Genomic DNA, 13,508 nt, shown 5'->3' on the forward strand with positions numbered 1-13,508 from the left:
GTATGATTGGTCCTGAAAGGAAATATTCTTAGGTTGCAAGAAGTAACAGTAGTGGTGGACTGATTCTGTTCTCAACCCCTCTTTTCCTTGTTTTCTTCTTTCTCCTCCTTCCCTGCTTTCTTTTTTTTTTTTAATTTTTATTTATTTATGATAGTCACACACACAGAGAGAGAGAGAGAGAGAGAGAGAGGCAGAGACACAGGCAGAGGGAGAAGCAGGCTCCATGCACCGGGAGCCCAATGTGGGATTTGATCCCGGGTCTCCAGAATCGCACCTTGGCTGAAAGGCAGGCGCCAAACCACTGCGCCACCCAGGGATCCCCCCTTCTCTGCTTTCTACCATCTTTGGCACTGTCAAAATATACCTTGTTATAAATCCCTGAAATGTGCCCTAGTGTTTTTTGACTAAATATACCTTTGAGTTCTTAGACAATTTTGAGGCAGTAGGTTCCATAATGAACATACTAGATTTCATGTGATTAGTTTGAGTAAACAGAGAAGCAAGTAATTATTTTAAAACACATAGAAGGACTATATTTATACCTTGAGCCCAGACAGAGAAGACCATACTATTTATAATAGTAACTAAGCTTTGTAAATAACAATATTCTCTATAAAACATGAGTGTGTTTTCCAGCTTTTGACTGTGATCTTTTCCTGAGGCCCGGAATACTACTAAATTTTCCTAGGTCATCTGAAAAATTCTCCGAGATCAACCAAGATCTAGAATAAAAATAAATCTTCTTGAGATGCCTGGGGGGCTCAGTGGTTGAGCATCTGTCTTTGGCTCAGGTCATGATCCCAGGGTCCTGGGGTCAAGTTCTGCATTGGGCTCCCCACATGGAGCCTGCTTCTCCCTCTGCCTGTGTCTCTGCCTCTATCTCTGTGTCTCTCATGAATAAATAAATAAAATCTTAAAAAAATAAATCTTCTAGGCAGTATGTGCAAGATGGTGTAAGGGGATGTTTGAGGCAACAACTTTAAGAAATAGCATAAACCACTCAGCTCTGAGTTTGTATGATAAGAGCTATATCAAGACCTTTCTAATAATTCTCCAACTCCCATGTAAAGAATTAAAAAGTAGGAGAGAAAACTCCAGATATCACTGACCTTAGGGCCTTGCACATCACCCTTGCTGTTAAATGGCAGCCACGTCCTATGCGTCCATGAATAGAAATTCAATATTGAGATATGGAGATACCATTTTTAGACAAGATTTTGGCCTTCAACTAGGTCCCCAGCTCCCTCCCCAAAACTAGACCACAGAGACCACCATCCTTAGCCAAATTCCTCTGGCCACACTGCAGACAGGGCCTAAGGCTTAGACATTCATTATTCAACCCAGCCCAGCACCATTCTTTTTTCTTTTCTTTTCTTTTCTTTTCTTTTTTTTTTTTTTTTTGCCATACAGCAATGTGACATCTATCTTTTTTCATTTTGTGTTTTCATTATTACCTTTTCCTTACAAAACAGCATTACCATCCAACAGCTCTTCTCTCCCACTTTCCACACCCCTGATCCTATCATACCTACTCCCAAATTCCAATTTCTAAACCGATTTCCTCTGCTCTACAAGGTACTCTGAAATTATCATCATGGTCTTATCACTATAGCAGCAGTAGTACCTGGCATATATTATGTACTTCAGAAATATTTTTTGAATCAACTATGTTTCTTGAAGAACCCATTATATAAAATGAATCATTTTTATCCATTTTAGAATATTCAACCTTGTTGTGATATTAGTTATCTTCTTCTGAGATATTTACTGCCTTCATCTTTCTCCCTTTCTAACTACACTTCATATTTCTACTATTATTATCAGTAATAATGAATGCTACATACTGTTTGTTTGTTGATTTATTTAAATTCCACCTGGTTATCTGTTCTACCAAAGCACTTAAGGTGATGTATAAGAACACCCAAAATACAACAATGTGATATAAATTTAAAATAAGTAAAAAAGTGCTTGCTTTGGCAACACATATACTAAAATTGGAACAATACAGAGAAAATTAGCATTGCCCCTGCACAAGGATGACACGTAAAATAAGTGAAAAAAGAAAGAAAGGAAGGAAGGAAGAAGGAAGGAAGAAAGAAAGAAAGAAAGAAAGAAAGAAAGAAAGAAGAAAAAGAAAAACAAGAGTACAGAAATAAAATGGGTTTGGAATAAAGTAAATATAAAGCTTCATACCAAAGGGACCCATATGGCTGTTCTGGGTAGATTACTGATTTGACTTACAATTTCCTAGCTACCAGTCCCAAAAGGTAAATTCAATCATTTTAACAATTCATAGTATTTTTTAAAAAAAACAGAAGAAGTTACTCCAAAGAAACAATTATTTGAAATGTTAAGATAAGATAGGAACGTCTTTCATAGGGGCTACTGAAGAGTCCTGTGCATGCAGTGAACCACATCCCCACAACACCCATACAGGCAGCAGGCAGAAGTTTAGTAGGAATATTTGAACAGTGTTTCCCACTGAAAACCAATGACATCTTTCCCAAGGGCAATGAAGTATAAACATCCTGATGGGCCCCCAGTATGAATGATACAATGCAGACACACAGCTCTTTAGTGATCTGACTTAATCCAGAAGTAAATACAAAATCTAGAGGAACACGTGCAGTGCATAACTTCTAAGAAATTTTCCCTGGAGATTGTTTCTCTAAGTTGAGTTTTGGTTTAAAATTGGGTTCCAACTGCTACCAATAGAAAAACCAGCCACTTGTCAGGCACTCTATTCATTATCTGGGATCCCCAGATCAACTCACATGGTGGATATTACTGTACATATTATGTTAATGAAAGAGCTGAGGCTCTGAGAAATTAAATAACTGCTCCAAGCCCACAATAGCTAGAAAATAAGGTCATGGGGATTTAAAACACAAGGCTTAATTCCAAACACATACTCATTTTATTTAATTATGAAAATTCTCAAACATTCAGACATAGAGATCGAAATAGCAAATGGCCACATACCTACCCACCATCCAGATTTGACAGATGTTAACATTTTCCCCTACTCTAGTCAGTAGACCAAGTTGCTCCCTCTTGGTACCTCTTTGGTGTCTAAGAAATGGAAACAGACTAACAAAAATTGGAAAGTGGCTTCTTTCCAACCATACCAACAGAGACATTTCCTGGCTGCCTTCTGTTATAAATTTCTAACTGCCCAAATGGCTTGGGCTGCATTATTTAAAACATATTGTGTCTTTCATCCCCCCACCCCCAGCCCCACGACCTTGGCTTGCATGCAGGTGCAATTGGGAATAAAATTTTAATGCTTCTCTAGAGAAGAAAAGGCTCAGCTGTTGGTTCATCTGCCAACTTCTAAGGTGGGTAAGTGCCATTTGTTCCACCCCCGAAAGAATCCTTTGTAACTCAAAACACAATGTGTGATTGGCCTTTTTTTTCCTTCCACTTGGCTGAACATGAAAAAGACACGTGAGAATGTTATTTTCAAAGGTGCCCTTTTCTTGGGACACAATTTTCTTCTAAACACCTTTGATGAAATTTTTAAGTTAGAAATTAAAGTAGATTCAAGATCTGTTAATCACGGGTAGGTATTGATTTGAAATACAATTTTCATCCTCTTTTACATTGTATTTTCTGTGGACTCTGGGCAGCCATGAAAAGTGAAAGAATTTTCCTAAAGCAAAGACGCCCCACATTTCAGAAATAAGAATGAAAAAAGCTCTAAGTGGATCATCCCTTAACTCATTCTCTAATTAACACTATGATGAGACGCTGAAAATCTAGGGAAGAACATTGGCAGATACTGATAGATAAATAAGTAGGCAAGTAGATTCGTAAATAATAGAGGATAGAGATAGATAGATTAGATAGACAGATAGATAGATATTTTCTTCAAGTAACTGGTATGAAAGTGGACAAGGTGATCTATTTACTCGTTACTAAGTTTAAAATTTTTTAACGGTATAGCTTAACTCTCATAACTTTTATTTGGACTATAATATCTACATCACTATAAATTAAAGTAGTTGTGATACATACAATTAACATTTGGGTTGGCAGTACTGAGTTCCAAGTTTCTCACTATTGGCACCCAGAAACTAAAAAGAAACTATCAACAATCCTCAAAGAAGTCAGATTGTTTATCAATGTCGTAAGCTCCAACTTGTCTCAACAAATATTTGAAGTCCTTTGCGTCTTCAGCCGAACTTTAAAGATTTGCATTAGGCTCGATTTTTTAAAATGTATTTTTAAAGCTTTCATGCAGTTTTCTTGTACAACCTTAAATAATTTTCTCTTAGACCCTTTTTCTTTCCCAGGCAGGCCATAAATGCTTAGGCTTTGCACCTAGAAATGATATGCAGTGGCAGCTAGACATACACTGCCTGTGTCTACTGAACCGGAGCCACACACAAAAGATTATATGGATCATTCAGACAAAAAAAAATCCACATTGTGTGTGTGTGTGTGTGTGTGTGAGTGATTGTGTGTTTCCTGAAGATGTCAATTTGGAATAATAAATATTTGCAACTAGGAAGTCCTTAGTGATCTTAATGATTTTCCTTCGTTTTTAAGAATTGTATGATGAGGCCAGAAAGTTTAAGTGGCTTGTCCCAAATCAAATAACATGTCCATGGCAGTCAGCACTTAAAACCATCCCTTGATTCTTCTCACCATTTCACAAAGCCTGTGTTGGATATCTCCATTTTCTAAGTATATTTCATTCCATTTTCTCCTCCTCTCACTCCTCCTTCCCTTTTTTTTTTTTCTTTGTACTATTTTGTTGTTGATTCTCTACCTTATGTATGAAGACAATGATCTAGCTCTGGTTTAATTCAAATTACAATGACTTTTTGTAGCTGCTCAAAAAGAATAAATCTGGGCAGCCCAGGTGGCTTAGCAGGTTAGCACCGCCTTCAGCCCAGGGCCTGATCCTGGAGACCCAGGATCCAGTTCCACATCGAGCTCCCTGCATGGAGCCTGCTTCTCCCTCTGCCTCTCTCTCTCTCTCTCTCTCTCTGTATCTCTCATTAATAAATAAATTTTTAAAATCTTAAAAAAAAAGAGTAAATATTCTATTTGTTTTAGCTGTCAGGTTTATTCCTCCAGGTCTCACAGAAGCAGCCACTGATCTCCTCTTTCCTTTGATCCAATAAAAAGATAGTTAAACCAGGCCAAATATTTTTAATACTTCCCCAACCCCATCCTGAAAAAAAAAAAAAAAAAGAGCATACAGAGACAAACACACACACAAACATAAACACTCACATTGGGGCGACAAAATCGAACACCAGAAAACAATACAGTAATAGAGACAAAGAGAGGCTCCTTGCAAGGCCCGTAAAAGTCTTATTTCATCACTAATTTCACACTCCTGAACTCTGGTTGATCCTGGCCTGACATCCTCCTGTTACCATTTCTTAGTGCCCCAGCTCCAACTGGACATTGGATATGGAGCATGAATCTGTCCATTAAGGACACAGGGCCTGTAATCAAATACTAAGACAATATTATCTCAGAGCGTACATAGGGTATCACTTTCTTGCTCTTCTTAAGTATTCATAGCTAAATGATTTATGGACACACAAATGGATATAATGTCCCATAATATATAACGGGACTAATATTTAATGTGTTTCTTTTTTACTTTGTTTGAATAAAATTCCTAAAAATACTTTTAGCAAATGATCATTAATTATGTGCATTGTCAAATGCTCTCGGTTTCTAATAAGCAGGCCTAGAATTTACAGTCCCTGGTTCTTTGCAAGTGCCCATAAATTCAGTGTGGGTGACGCTACTCAATAAAATGGCCCCATCACCGGAACAGAAACTCAAATGGTTCACTTTTAGAGATAACACAGATTTTTTTTTTTTCCAGTGCCTATAACGCAAGCAGAAAATACCCTTTCCGAGTGCTATTCCAAGGAACTTCCATATTATCTGAAGTTGTCTTTTTTATTTTCTGTTTATCATTTTTTTTAAATTAGGACTCTATGACCCACAAGGGCCAAGTTTGGCCTTCAGTCTGTGGATTTTATCAACTGCGTCTTTTGGACAGATGGGTTACCTTGGACAGAGATGAAAACCACAGAGGCTTCTTAGGGAATATTTATCAGCAAATATGTTTCCCCCCCCCAAAAAAAATAATAAAGATTAAGGAAAAAATGTTAAAAAAGAGTTGTGACATCATAGTCAATTTACTTAATCTTCAATGTCTTTGCAAATCCATTATGCACTTGGGATGTCAGAGGGGTCTACAAATTACCAAGTTGTTTGAAGTTTACTGCTTTCTGAAGTGGCTTTGGTCATTTATTTTCATAGAAATGTTATTTCTTCAACTTACAAGGTATGTAATAGCAAGGTCTTTTGAGACAGCTGTCTGAATAGAAAATGATTATCTATGTTTCTAAAGAAAGATGACTTGTTCTTTACATGAAGTCCTCCAGGGAGTATTTAGCATTTTAAGAATATAAAAAGAACAAACTTCAATTTTTGAAGTCTGTAAGAAGTGTCCATACAAAAAAAAAAAAAAAGGAGAGAAAAGCAGAGAAAAGAAATAGAAAGATGAGCTGCTTTGATCTGAGGTAATGGAGGAAAATGCAGTGTATTTAGTCTTGAATTACCTTTGTCTGAAGATCTCCAAATACTTTAGATCAATGTAAGAAGGTGTTATTGTCTTGTTATTTGAATACCAGCCTGGGGATTGAAGAAATATTTGGCCTCCAGTTTAAACTAGAATTAATGATTGAGTAGAATGAACTAGATGCTAGGCTAAGTGATGAATCATATCAGGATTTATTTTTCTTTCTAAGAGATCTGTCCCATGGAGGTTTAAATTATCCAACGAAGAACAGGAAAATTCACACACTACCCTGCCTTTAATATGCCAGGAACCTGCATAATGCAATGCAACCAGTGAGCATTGCCACTAGAGATTTCACTTAAAAGATATACTTCTAATCAAGCTCCAGCCCAAACAAGCACAAAAAGCAACATCACAACAAAATGGGAAAACACGTGAAAAGCAGAAAGTAAAATAAAAGCTAAGGAAATACCACCTGTCAAAAAAGTTTAAAGAAAATGACAATAAAGGCTAAGAGAAAGGAATATAAGATCCCTTGATCCAAACATAACAAATTTCAGGGTACACTGCACCCACGGGGGCTGGTCGCTCACAGGTTTCTTGATTCTCTGGCAAGTGCTTTCTTCCTCATGTGAGACTAAACGTTCAAAGGTCTGTAGTGTACTACCAACCACACATTATCTTGGCCCTTATGTCAAGATTTCCCAGGATGAGCACTGGGTGTTATGCTAAATGTTGGCAAATTGAACTCCAGTAAAAATTAAATTAAATTTAAAAAGACTTCCCAGCTTTGGTGAGGACACAGCCTTCCAGCCTCTCTTTCCTGAATAACAATCCTTTCCTGGTTTCATTCTGGTATCATTTAATGTACTGATATCAACTCCATCCTTAAAAAGACACTCCTATTCCTGAAAAGTGCAGGAGCTCATCTAACCGGCAGGGTATAGTTTATGCACACCTGCCTCAAAGCCATCGCAAACCTCCCGAGTGTGACAGAGAAGGGCTATTCCTCCCACACCAGGAAAGGTTTCCAGGCTTCCAGGCTCTGGTTTCCAGGACAGACAACCCTTTCTCTTCTAGCAGGCAGGGCTGTATCACCATAGCCTCCCTTGCCTTCAGGTCACCTGTCATGATCTGCTACTCCCGTTCTTTCTTCTCACTAGAGATCAAAATAAGGAATTTCCTGGTTCCTTGAAATCCCATCTATTGTTGGGCCTTCTCTGTGTCCATTCGAGACGGCTCTTGAATCTCTTAAGGAACCTGCTTTTAGAGTCTGCTGCTGCTCATCTGTCTGCATCATTGTCTTCACATCTTGCTTGGTTTGAGAGAGATTGTGTTGAATTTATTTGGTACAGTCAGTCTGAAGGCACTGCATCCATGGTTTCTCAAAAAGCATTTTGTTTCAGAACACTTTGATGGGAGAAATTATTTATTTGGGTTTGGGGTTGGACTTTTAGAATGGGAAGAGGGGTTATGGGGGTCAGATAGCCCCATTAAGGAAGGAATTGTAACATCAAACAGGAGAACCAGAGTAGGATTTATTATTTTCTGAGTGATTCACCCTTCAGGAAGGAAATATTTGCCTCTGCAGAGCAGAAAGGAATTGTTTCATAATGATCACAAATGATGGTAAAGAAACAAGATGAAAACTAGATGTCTCTGAATTTAGATATCCCAAGGAGATTTGTCTCTTGATTCACATATATTAACTATCAAGAGGTATATCAGGGCATAGGATGGGTGGGAAAGGGTGTAATAAGGTCTGTAGGAAAATAGAGTGTAATTGATTGCAAAGGCGAGAAAGGACTTGGAAATCAGGGTTTTATCTCCCCTATCCATGAGGCAGAGAATCCCTTTTGGTGTAAATTGTTCAAACAGCGATATCTGCCTGCAAAGCTTGAAAACGTTCATTTGTTTAGAAGAATAAGATCAGAATGGTAATTCAACTCCTATCATGTCCACCCCTAAAGTAGAGACTCACTAACAAAAGCATCTCAGTATTTTGGCAAGTAGTCACATCTGGCAATTTCATTAACCCACAAGTTTTTCATCTGGGAATGGATCCAGATGTTTCAGGAGAATTTGTATTGGATCTGAAGGAATCTGGACCCTTTTGGCAAAGTGTTATTTCGTAGCCTGATATCATACCCTTTAGCTCCATCTACATGAAAGGGTCCAGATTTTGTTTCTATGTGATTTAAACCCATTGGAAAGGCAAAATGCTTTTGCAATGTGTGTGCTCCATTCTGGTGAGTCTGGAGACTGTTGTTTTCCTGGCTCCTACAGACCACCCATAAAAGGGGGGGGGGAGAGAGAGAGAGAGAGAGAGAGAGCATCCCTAGATTTTAATGCAATGCATAAACTCTTACTAGTTTCTTAGATATATCCTCACAAAAATTAACCATTCTCCACCAAACTAACTAAAAGAACTTAGATGAATCAGGAAGATCCAAGAACACGATCTATCACATCTCTCTCCTCACCTTCGGAACAGATTATATTTACAACAATTCCAACCAATACAACCTTTTAAAACCTTCTAGAGAAGCAGATTCTGAAATTATCATCATTGTCCAGCCTAGTTCTTACAAATCCTCAAAGAAAAGGAAATTATGTTTGGAGTTACTGGACACTAAGAACCCATTTCTCTATACTGTGATTTCTAGGGTATTCCTAGCAAGCAAGGGAAGCATTTATATTGCTCACTCTCCATCTTTCCTGACCTTGAAGCCTATCTGATCCTACAGCTCAAGACACATGGCTATAACAGCAGCTACTGGGTTAGTCTAATCCCATTAGCTAACCTAACTTCCCTGCTACTTTGGGTGGTTGAAACTCTGCAGTCAAACCAGGCTCTCATTTGCAAGCCATGTGACTTTGGGCAAATGATGTGATCAATCACTCCATTTCTTCATAGGAAAATGGTGGTTATAATAGTATGTACACATCCTATTAAACATGTTTTAGGGAACAAATGAGATTATTTATGTAAAGTGCTTACTATGGTAGGTGATCAAAATTTATTAGCTTTAATGATGTCTGTTTAAAACCACCATTACTAATTCTTTCTTCATGCCTCCCTTTACCTCCCAGTTCAGATGCCTCTCACTCAGACCATCACACCCTTGACCACAAAATAGAGATTCCCTATAAAGCCCATTTCAGAGCATGTGACACAGCCCCAGAGCTCGGTCATGGGAACCTTGAATGACCCTGTACTCAACCCCTTGGCGTTAACATTTTACATTCCAGATGTCTCCCCTAGTTCTCAGAACAACTCTATGATATATAAGGAACCAATATGATCATTTCTATATTGCCAGCAAGACACCTGAAGCAAGCTCATGAGAAGTCAATAATTTATCCGATGCCACACCAAAGAATGGGGTCTTCCATGCTGATTTCATGTTGCCCACACCAAACCTTCCATTCCTTTCCACTGACTTGAAATCATATCTGAAAATCCTGGTCCTCACACTAACCTGGAGCCCTACCAAACTTCAGAGAAGGAGGTCTCAGAAGGGCAAGAGGGGGAGGTGGAGGTGACTCCCCCATATGTCAGAGGATCCTTGCTGTCTGTCATGTGTTCTTCTCTTTACCAGAAAGCAAAATATGTTCTAGCTTCACCTCAGAACATGCTGAAAGTTCTCCATTTCTTGGACTTTCCTCATTTGGAATATATAGCCCAATAGCAGTAATCCCCAGCTTCGTGTGTGCATAAGAATCACTTAGAGATAGTCAATTTACTGTGTCAAGGACTGGGACCCAGATATTTAAATACTTAATTGACACCCCAGCACCGGAACAGACGTTGCTCGAGCTCTAAGACATTGTAAATTCTCTATTCTTAGTTTCTCTCACTGGCAGCTATACTATAATTCCCTTCTGCTGATTCTGCACCCACTCGCGATATTATTTTTTTACATTAAATCTGCTGATCATGTAATACGTGTAGGCATCAAGCATGTATATTATGTAGATCATTTCCTGCAATATAGCAAGTCTGACATCGTCATAAAAGAAAATTAGAGTGGTCTGACAGGATTTTAGCAACCACCAGTTATTTCTTAAGGTGATTTTAAACCAGATGCACTATCTATAGGGAACATTGGATGGGTCCTAAATTATTGCTATTGGTAATGGATAGTTTTATTTTATTATTCCTAAGATATATGGTTCTGATAATATAGGACAGAAGACAGTAACAGAATCTGGTCCTCCACAGTATTATAGAATTAGAAGGAAAATTAACTTAGTTTACATCCAAAACCTTTAGTGTTCCAAATGTATCAGTGTATAGCCCTGACCTTTGTGTCCGTCTTTCTGGAGCTGATTCTCGTGATCCTTCCTTCGAGTTTCTCCTAGTGATGCCCAGGCCCAGAAGTCTGTGCAATCTGAAGGCTAATCAAAATTACAAGCCCCTGCAAGTCTGTGTGGATATCGTGTGTGTGTGTGTGTGTGTGTGTGTGTGTGTGTGTGTGTTGATGTATCCTGAAGCAAAGGAAAAACCAAAAGATAATCACAAAAATATCTGAAAAAGTTTTCTGAGACCATTTCTAATGAAAAATGTAGATGGATCACCAACATGACACAGCGCAGAGTAACACATATGTGACACATTTACATATATGTACATGTGTGTATACATACACATATGATGTCCATATACATGGTGATACGCAGGTGGAGGTTTAAGTAGTTCTTTGTGGGGTAAAGCACTGGTTTATAACGTTTGCCAATTTCCATGGTGTAAATGCTCCCCCAATGGCTGAATGAAGTCTACCAGCATGACTGGACACGCACAGTCTGCTTTCCTGAGCTGAAGGGCTCTCACCACACCACTGCTATTTACCTCTCTCAATTTCTCTTTGTCAAAGAGGAGGATTTCACTAGCTGATCTCATTTCAACATTTCACATTATGCTTTCTCTCTTTACATATACACACTATAATTAATTGCCATGGCTTAAGTAGGAGAGTAGGTGGTCCACAGTGCTTTTAATCTGACCGAAAGTAAAAAAGTCATCACACAGAGATTTAAAAGGCACCACACAAATTTAGGGCTTTGAAATCCACTGGAATCCACTGCTTCTCCCAGCATTTCTAATCCCATGTGTTGGCAGAAGGGGATTTTCCCTTGGTCTGTTTATCATTGCAATCATTTCTTCCCATATGATCTACATATTTCTACATGTGTCTTTTCCTTCTAAATGATTTCCTTTGTTTCAGATGTGAAATAAGAAATGTTATTCCATGCCCCACCAGAAAGAAAAGAGGGGACAAAGTTAATTGTATCTGAACTGAAGTGTAACTATGGCCCTATTAAAGAGGTATAGCGATAGGCTATTGATCGCGGCGCACAGGAAAAGCTTGTCATGTAAAGTCAAGAGGTTAATGTAATTACAAGAACGGGCAGCAGGATCAGCTGTAGCCCAGAAGTGGCGAATAACTAAAAGCTGCTTTAGAGACACATAATGTTGTCAAAGCATAAATAATTCATCCCAGCGTTCGAGAAGAAATTACTCCTCTGTTCCAGCATATTATTCCACCATTAAAATCTTGCCTTCTAAAGACATTTGATGTAGTCATATTTTCAGTTCTTAGTCATTGTGAGGATGCCACCTTCATTAAGCCTCGTATTGTATAGTTTTCAAAGTATTAGAGAGGATGTGGAATAGATCCACAATTTGTTTAATAACCACAGCAGAATTCAGCTAAGAGGGAAGAGGCTGGGAGGGTTTATGCTGCATCTAGTAGCTAAGTAGCAATGAAGATAAGCAAAACGGGGTGGAATTCCCAATTCTTGAGTTGGACCGAACTCCATTCACTCCCATTCCTTGCTGGAACCAAGTCCTAGCTGATCCAATCCCAGAAACGCGGCTCTAGTGCCGAAGAAGTAGAACAGGCATGGGAAACAGTGGCTGGTCTCACACCTTCGGTGTACATATTGTCATCAATTGCTCATTAGCTTTGATCAAAATACCCTGACAAGGTTTGGAATGGAATCTGCTTTTTTTTTGGTTATGGTTTTTCTTTTAATCTGTGCATTTAGAAACAAAATGTTGTACTTCTATGGCAAACCGATAACTGTAGGCCCCTCAGAATCAATAGTCAACTACTGTCCCTGTAGTGATCACAACTATTATTTCTACATATGTGCTCAGTGTGTAAAAGGTCGTACACAAAACAATATAAGAACGAATATCAATATGAAATCATGAGACCAAAAGTGACCTTAGAAAGCAAATGTAGTGTCAACCCCAAATCAATTCTGTACCCTGCCCTTCCCTGCCCTGTGCCCCAGGATGGTGAACCTGGATCCTTGACCTTCTGACTTCTTTTTGCAGATCAGCCAATGAGACACCCTCAGCAGACGACTGATCAGAAAGCAGGAGGAGAAAGGTGGGAACATTTCTTACCTGTTCCCTCCCTGCTGGAGTTCAGATCCGAAGTGGCTTCGTTATTGAATGATGCTTCTTTAATGTTTCTCGTCTCATGCAAGCTTTGGCAGCACTTTTGCCATCCCTTCTCTGTAGACCTATGAGATCTCACCACCCTTGCACTCTCCACGTGTTTCAGCACCATGCTTGGCTTGCTATCAGGAGTCCTTTAATTGAAAGTCTTCAAAAATCCCCGCTCAGTGTGCTGAGCATTTTTCCTAAGGATCTTGACTGATAGGTACAACAAGGAAAGAAGCAGGAGGACTGCTCTTCCTCAGTATATTCTCTGGAAGAAATTCCACCTCTTCGTTTCTTAAGGCATTGTAACACTTGCTAAAACCACGATGAAAAAGCCTAAGAGAAAGTCGTGTCAAAACAAGATTCTGGAACGCTCAGGGTCAGGTGCTCAGAGGAGGGTTGTATCTTTTTGATATCCTAGGTCCTACTACCAACCAATTGGTTATCCTCTAACCACTCATAGGAGAGCCCTCAGATCAGATCAGCTTCCTC

At 38.9% G+C, this 13,508-nt stretch overlaps 1 non-coding gene across 1 annotated transcript; it reads left to right on the forward strand.

Annotated features, from left to right (window-relative positions):
* The first annotated feature begins 1,964 nt into the window (after positions 1 to 1,964).
* LOC121480850 lies at positions 1,965 to 2,072 on the forward strand. The gene has a single exon (XR_005985117.1). It is a non-coding gene; the product is annotated as a U6 spliceosomal RNA (small nuclear RNA).
* The last annotated feature ends 11,436 nt before the right edge of the window (positions 2,073 to 13,508 follow it).

The sequence above is a fragment of the Vulpes lagopus genome, chromosome 22, assembly GCF_018345385.1.
Source record: "Vulpes lagopus strain Blue_001 chromosome 22, ASM1834538v1, whole genome shotgun sequence".
In the NCBI taxonomy this organism is placed as follows: domain Eukaryota; kingdom Metazoa; phylum Chordata; class Mammalia; order Carnivora; family Canidae; genus Vulpes; species Vulpes lagopus.